This window comes from Cibotium barometz, chromosome 28 (assembly GCF_041138505.1).
Source record: "Cibotium barometz isolate CiBa-2024 chromosome 28, ASM4113850v1, whole genome shotgun sequence".
In the NCBI taxonomy this organism is placed as follows: Eukaryota; Viridiplantae; Streptophyta; class Polypodiopsida; order Cyatheales; family Cibotiaceae; genus Cibotium; species Cibotium barometz.
The window spans coordinates 18,993,954-19,002,617 of record NC_141073.1 but is presented as its reverse complement, the minus strand read 5'-3'; positions in this window follow the sequence as shown (position 1 = coordinate 19,002,617).

Genomic DNA, 8,664 nt, shown 5'->3' with positions numbered 1-8,664 from the left:
TTGTGCCTCTTTCATGCTTGTGTCAATTATGCTTGTGTGAGAGAATGATTGCCTTATGTGACGGTGCAAGCAACTCTACGGTGACAGCGTGGAGGTGGAGCTTGGAGGTTGGATCTTAACAAGTGAGCTTGGAGGCCTCAAGGGACTCAAGTTCGAAGCATTAGTAAGTACCCTACGATAGTTATGATCTATTGCTCATCCTTAGGTGAATGTGTAGAGTTCCCTCTTGGAGGTGTGGTAGTCCATAACACCATTATGAGAGGAGAAGCCATTGGTGCACATATCTTTAGTGGGAACCCCGGCTTAAATGTTGGAAGGAGTCGTAGTTGTGACTGTTGATGTTTAGAAGATGATGAGGGATACAAGCGTTAGCTGGGGTCCGAAATGGTATAGAAAATATTCCCTGGAATATTCTCTCAAAAACTAAGTCCATCATTAGTGGGCAGTGGTTGGTGGGGACGCGTTATGAATACGCAGACGGTGAGCCGCGTCAATGCAGCATAGCCACCCACGTCTTGGACACGTCCACCGCACTACCTGTAGCACTATAAATGGACATAATTGGCTTAAGCAAAGGCATCCAATGCTTGTGAGCATATATTCCCTATACTCTCACTACGCCCTCCATACAAAGTCTATCTAGATTACCATCTAAGCTCTACACTAGAGCGCATGGGTGGAGAACACCATTATATTGTACCTATCTCTTGTTTGGTATAATCAGAATTTTAAAATTCTCTCCATTCTCTCTATTGCATCATCTAGTGTACTTTCTCGTGCTATATCTATTTTCACTGTGCCATATTCTTACAGAAGACCATGTAAGCTCATGTGTGTGCCATGTGTGGCAATGTAGGTTCACGGATGCCACATGTTAAAAAAAAAATTAATGCTTATGTGTGCCACGTGGTGACGTAGGCTCGTGTGTGCAATGTGGCAACATAAACTGACGTGTTCAAAAAAAAAATTACATTCACGTGTACCACTTGGTGACATAGGCTCACTTATAAATACGCTCGTGTGTTTGCACCATGTGGTAACATAGGCTCACGTGTTTCGTGTAAAAATGTAAGCTCACGAGTACCGTGTCCAAAAAAAAACTTATTTATTTATTTTATTAAAAAAACAGGAGAGAGAGAGAGAGAGAGAGAGAGAGAGAGAGAGAGAGAGAGAGAGAGAGAGAGAGAGAGAGAGAGAGAAGGAGAAGGAGAAGGAGAAGGAGAAGGAGAAGGAGAAGTGAGAAAGAGAGAAACAGAAAGAAAAAAGAAGAAAAGAAAAGAGAAAAGGAAAAAGCGAGAAAGAGTAAGAGAGAAAGAGAAAGAGGGAGAGAGAATGAGGGCGAGAGAGAACATATGAAAACCTCCCTTGAGAAGAGAATGGAAGATATGGCAGTGCAATTAAATCCGGAACAAGCTCAAGAATCAATCAGGCTTCGCATGTCCCTCTAAGGCACAAAACATTCCTACAACCATGCCAAAATCAAGCGAGGTAGAGATGCCTAGGAGGTCAATGAAAAGTTGCATTCCAAGGTTGGCATTGTCCAGTATTCCAAAATTTCACCTCAAAAGATGCAAACTCTATAATGCTTCACTTCTTTCTGTTGACATTGCCTTGGCCAAAGAGCCACCAACACTTCAAAAGAGACTCAAAAAATGCCTGGATCCATTTGACCATGTTTGATAAGCCACCCATAAACTCACAATTTACCAATGTACATGCCATACTAGGTGTCCTAAATTCTTCCTTTCTCATGGACAACCCAACATCATTCGCACAGGCCCTATCGGCCAGCCTCGCTACACATATCAACACTCAATTTCCTATCTCAAACCATGTGTAAGAGTTAAAGAAAGCTGACAAATAATTGGTGTCAAAGAAAGCACAGTGTGTTGGAGTTTTTATCAAAATGAGCTTCTACACAGGCCCACCTTTTACCCAATGCCCATGCATGGCACCTACAATCTGCATCTAGACACATCAATAGGCACCAATATCTTGAGCACCTTCATGAAACCTCATCGTCGATAGTAGCCATCAAAGTACATTTCTAGATGGGGTGACCATGGTGGGTACAAGACTCGCCCATGGTATGACCCATCACCTAGACCTTCTGCAAATCAGCCCAAGAACCTTATGTGGCCTTTTCTTCGGCCCATGGTTTAACCTGCCCAACCTTCCCTAAGGTGCTTTGCCATCTTACCCGCTTGAAGGGTACTTATCTTGTGCAGCCTTACCTTGTGTGCTTAATGTCAAATAGGGAAAGTCTAAGGACTTTGTGTACATACTTATTATTGAAGACTAGTAATAGAGGCCAGATCATTTTGAAGTTTGGCTAGCCTAGTCTCAAAACTAGTCACTTGTATATAAGTCATTTTTAACAATAAGAAATACACAATCATTTTCTTGCAAAATAAAGAGAATGTGGGGGCGGGGGAGAGCTTCAAACCCTAGCAAGCAAACACACACACACAAGAGAGAGAAAGACACAAGAGAGAGATGGATAGCTGAATTTTCTTCTATCTTCTTCTCTTCTCTACTCAACCAACATAACATAAAGATAAGAGCACACACTATATGGGTTGGTACTCAACTACTACAACATACAAGGATCGGTCCATAATGTGAACACAACTAAATGAGCTGGCGCTATAACTATGCTAGTCTCTTGTAATCCAAAATGGTTGTCACACAGCCTGTCATCCCACTGGATGCATATCACCCATAATCTCACCAACCATGCCAGTGGTGTAGATGCGGAAGCTGTCATCCAGGCGGGTTATCAATGTCCACTGTAGCACTAGTTGAGCTCGATATCTCAACACTCCCCCTTGAGCTCAACTCCACACACTGCACTCCAAGTAAGCTCCTAAACCTATGGAGCTTCTCTGTGCCCAATGCCTTCGTGAAGATGTCAGCCACCTGATCCTCTGTGTGCTGACATATACCAGATCTACATCTCCTACTAGAACCTTCTTCCTCACAAAGTGATAATGCACCTCAATGTGCTTCATTCTAGCATGATATACTGGGTTACTGGCCAACTGTATGCTGCTCATGTTGTCACAATATATGACAACTGCCCTATCCACGGGCTCTCCCATGTCACCAAGTAGCTTCTGAAACCAAGCTACCTCACAAGCTGCCATAGCAGCACCCCTGTACTCTGCACTTGTAGACCCTGCTCAACCATCTATCCAACAGAAACTAGGTTCTTTGTAATATTCGAAACATGAAGTACATTAGCCAAGTACTTCATTTTGCTATCATGCATAGACAATGGCACTTTATCAACATGCGCACTGGGATGCGCAATATCATCACCTGTTTCTATATAACCTAGTTTTTTCATTTTCTACATATCTCTAAACCACTCAGCATGACGACTGGTCATGTGGTTAAAGGCGCCAGAATCCACATACCATATATCTTGAGATCCTAACACATCCCTTGTTATGGAACTAATCATGTGCTGCATCACAAACAGCTGTTCACTTCTATCTCATCACCTCCATGTTTGCTAGATGATGCATAGTTGCCTTGCTGCAACTTCCCACTTTTAATGTCATTCTGCTTTTTGTAGCAGTCCTTTCCCATGTGTCTTGGTTTGCCACAGTAATAGCACTCTATGCTATTTGCATTTTGATTTATTTGCCAACCGCCTCGGCCTCTTCGGCTCCCCCTGCCTCTAGACTGGCCTCTTCCACCTGTCTTGTAGCTCTGCTCCCACGAAGACAGCTCCTCAATTGGAGATATGTAGCTCCCATAGCTACTGAGGGGGTGTTGTACCTAAACCAAGAAGGGGAAAGAGATGATGGTGCTCTTACCCGTGTAGTACCGCTTCCTTCCTTGCTTGTTCTTGTCTCTTGCTTAACTCCTTAGCTCTCACACAAACCAGGCTCTGATACCATAAAGAGAATGTGGGGGAGGGGGAGAGCTTCAAACCCTAGCAAGCAAACACACACACACACACACACAAGAGAGAGCAAGACACAAGAGAGAGATGGATAGTTGAATTTTCTTCTATCTGCTTCTTCTCTACTCAACGAGCATAACATAAAGATAAGAGTAAACACTATATGGGTTAGTACTCAACTACTACAACATACAAGGGTCAGTCCATAATGTGAACCCGACTAAATGAGCCAGGGCTATAACTATGCCAGTCTCTAGTAATCCAAAATGGCTATCACACAACCTATCATCCCACTGGCCGCATATCACCCATAATCTCACCAACCATGCCAATGGTGTAGATGCGGAACCTATCACACACCCAGGCGGGTCATCAATGTTCGCCATAGCACTAATTGAGCTCGATATCTCAACATAAAAGAATACTTGTGAGCTCCCCTTCTTCTCTATTCTTTCTTCCTTGTAATCTTGCTTTATTGACCGATGCATGCTAGATAGGTTTATTTGTAAGTTTCCCTCTAGCATTAGCTTCCTCTTCTTTCCTCACCTTTTGTGAGAGAACCATCGAAAAGGCTCTCTCTTTTTGCATCCATCTACATCGGCTCTAAGGTAAGAGCCGACAAATGCTTCGACAGTAAGGCTAAGATAAGCTCTTGACTTGACATATTTGGCACCATTGTTGGGGAATAGCCTAGGGCTACTCTAGTTCCTACTGTAGTCCTACCCAAGTCAATGTCTGACTATGGTAGACTATAATAGTATTCACATCCATGTGCTCAGTTCTGATTTCCTTCACTAATAAATAGTGTCCATGAGATGGCTAGTCCCATGACTCTTGTACAAAACATTTTGTGTTGTTCAATCTCAATCGGATACAACTTGGACAACCTCAAAATACTCAATTCCCTAGAGTGGAATATAAACCTTAAGCATTCTCCTTTGTTCTTGGTTCCTTGGATGTCAAAATACAAAGGCCATTGACTTTCCCTCACCTTCTAATCAGTCAACTCAGCCGAATAATTCTTGAACTTCACAAGGTACTTTCTAGTAACCTTGCCATGCCATCCCCTTCTTTCCTTATGAAAGACAATGTGCTTTGGTGAAGAACTTCCTCTAGCTCTTCAACTTCTGATAAATCCTCGTTCAAAAGGTTCGAGACCCTTATAATCTCTTAGGAGACTCACATGAAAAACATTGTGAATTCTCCAAGATCAAGCAATGCTAGTCTGAAAGCCACATCATTAATCTTTTCCAATATTTGAAAAGGTCCATAGTACCTGTTGGACAACTTAGGATAAACCTTCTCTTTACCCTTCTTCTAGTGAAGCCTTGCTTTCTCAAATACCCAATCACCTTCCTTGTACTCTACCACCCTTCTATGCTTATCAGGCAACCTTTTTCTACTTAGCCCTTGACCTTTCTATGGCTTTCCGCACATATGCAAAAGCCATATCCAAATCTCTGGCATACTCATCTGCTCTGCAAAGATCTCATCTTGAGTCCTTAGAAGTGGTGGTAGTACAACTTTACCATAAACAACCTCAAACGATGGCTTTTTAGAACTATGCACGGTATTGTTGTAGGCAAACTCTACTAGTGGAAGATACTTCTCACACTCCATTTTCTTTTTTGCCACATAGCACTTTAACAAATCCAATTGATATCTCACTCTAGCCATCTGTCTGTGGATGATACAAGGAAGAAAAATCCAATTTTGTCTCCATATTATCAAACAATGCCCTCCAAAACAAGTTAGTGGTCCAAGAATCTTGATCCATTCCATGATATTGAAACACCTATGCCAAAAACATCATTGCCATGCGGGCTGCCTTGATGGCCTTCCTTATTGGAATGAAATAAGCTTGCATACTGAACCTCCCACAATGGTCCAAATACCATTATTCCAAAACTTTGACTTCAGTAAGTCAAAAATGAAGTCCATCGCTATACTTTTCCATGGCCGCTCGAGCACGGGTAGAGGCATAAGAAGTCGGCCAATAGAAGTACCATTCCAATGCTTGCGTAGTAAAAGAAATACCTCTATGCCCTGCAATAGGTGTGGTGCATGTGACTCTTCAATCACTTTTTGCCTCAAATCCTTAGTTATCCATAACCATGTATCCATCATCAAATATCTCTCTTTCAAGGAATAGCGATTAAGTGTATGACTATCATCTAGCTTTCGCATAATCCCACCAAAGTTTTCATCATACACATAGTGATCTCTCATGGAATCCAACTCTCCATGATAGGCAATGGTCACTGAATGTACATATGGTATCCTAGATAAAGCATGTGCAACCACATTCTTTTTTCCAGGTGTATGGATAATTTCGAAATGAAACATAGAACAAAAAGTTTTTCCACCTCATATGCTTCTCAGAAAGCTTAGTTTTGGATCAGAAAATATCTCAAATTTTGATGATTCGTCTTTACCATGAAGTAAATAATGCTTCCATGAAGTAAGAGCATGAATCACGGCTAGAAGTTCTTTCTCATAAACCTGCAAGTGTTTCTCAGATCCCAAAATTTCTTGTTGTAATGATCAACTATTTCACTTGTTTCCATCTGTAATCTTTCCCATGCAAGGTGCACATCATCTTCAAACTTCTTAGGTAAAAACTGATCATAAAATTGCTTTTTGAAGTCTCCATTTCTTGGAAGATATTCCCTCAACCGTGAGTGCACCCTACCATGCATTGGTTGTCTCCGTAGGATGTAAACTAGCCACGCGAAGCTTGGATGACTTCGAAACCAAAAGCAATATCAAATTGGCAAACAAAAGTGAGGGCTCTGTTCGTGTAACCATAAGCTCCATCATATGGTGTAAACCGCACCGTCCTTCCTCTTCCTTTGAATTTCTTAGCTTTGCAATTACCTTTCTTTCCATGCCATGGAGAGGGTGACCTAGAAGAGAAGGAAGAAGAAAATGATCATGATGATGAGAAAGATGAAAGACTTGATGAAGAAGATAGGCTCTTGGACCTTTTCTAACCATGTCACCTTTTTCCAGGATGAGAGTGGGCTGATTGGGAATGGCTCCTCTTCCTTCCACAAGAAGGTGGAGGGCTGGGTTCCATTGCATGAAGAAAAAGCAAAAAGCACCGTGTGTAAAGATCGTTATCCCTCATAGGAGTGAGATATAACCTTCGCTTTGATACCACTGAAACAGGCCTTCGTAAGGGACGTGGCACGAGTACGTAGCTTATCTTCAAGAAAACAATAATTTCACGCGTAAAACCGTGACTTTTTGTGTGCACGCATTGCGTTTTTGCATATAAGTAACCTGTATTTGATGCTTCGGTGATAGTAAACTTCATGAAAAGAGTGTTCATGTGCCATGTCTTTACAAGGAGGTTTAGCATTGGAAGACTTTCCTTAACTCAGAGCAAACTGAGACAAAGTTTGAGCCAACCGTCTTCCAAAACCCCAACATGGCTCCATACAAAGCTCCCGAGTTGGCGGTGTTAGCCAACCATCTAGCGGCCAAGCAAAGGACTCAAATCTACGGATCCTAGAAACCCAACCACCACCCTAGGAGCAGGCAAATTGCCAAGGGGAAGACTCACATTTGCATCAACCACTATATAACCCCCGAGTGGACGAACCACCTCTCCAAGGTTCCAACTTCGAGCGTTTCTTCAGTTTCTTCATTGATTAGCCTTCGGAAATCTTGTTCAATACTTCGGAAAAATCAATCAAGTTCGAAACTTGAAGCTTTTTGAAAGAATTGATGACCTCACAATGATTAGTGTTTTTGGTCTTTACCTTGAAGCCAAGGCACATTAGTGGTTAGATCTCTAAATTCACTAGAGAATGTAAGTTACGAGGTCCTAAGATCATCATTCATAATTGGTTTCTCTCTAAGCGGAGCAAGGTGGGAGTCTCATTGCTTAGATTTGCAATCTCAAGCAAGAGGATGGAGAAACCATCACGGACTACATTGTAAAAGCAAAGTATCTCCATATGAGATATAAGACTTGACGGCAAGTTTCTCATCTCATGGTTCCTTATTGGGTTGAAAAGAAAAAAGACTCCATGATCACCTCTACCGGTCCAAATATTACGTGTTTGATGAATAGACCAAGTAGAAAACCTGCAAGACAGCAAAGATATATAAGTCCTCCATTCCAAAAAGGTGCAAGTTGAGACTTTTCCAAAAACATCCACTTCAAAAGGGTGCAGCCAAAACAAGAGAGTGCTCTATTCAAAGACATAAGCGTTGACGAGTTGGCAAACAATCTAGGCCAACATTGGCAAGGGGGACCTCAGAGAGTTTAGCAACAAGAATGCCCACCTTTACCTAAGAAGAGAAATGGTTTTGTCTGCCGTATGCCGCCAAAATCATACAAGCATAGAATGTCCTCAACTGACACCCAGTCTTCAAGCATATTGTGCTCATTGCTAATGCTATGGGAAACGTGATGCTTCCTAGCCTTGGAGTCAAAGAAACCCTCGACAGAAATAAGCATGGATAACTTCCTACGCTCCCAAAGCTTCCAAGGCTGTACAAAAGAAAAAAACTCCAGCCTCCACTTTGAAGCAACTAGCTCATAGGCTGGAGGCACAAGGCCCAAAATGCCCCAAAGATGGGAAAAGGACTGGAAGCCTAGGTCCAAAACAAAGAAAACTTCCAAGAGCACGTGGAAAGGTAGCATGCAACAATTTGTCAAGAACATCGTTTTAAGATATAAAGTGGAAGTTGCCTGCCTTGGTGAGACAACAGAGAAATTCCCATTCAAGCCATCTCAC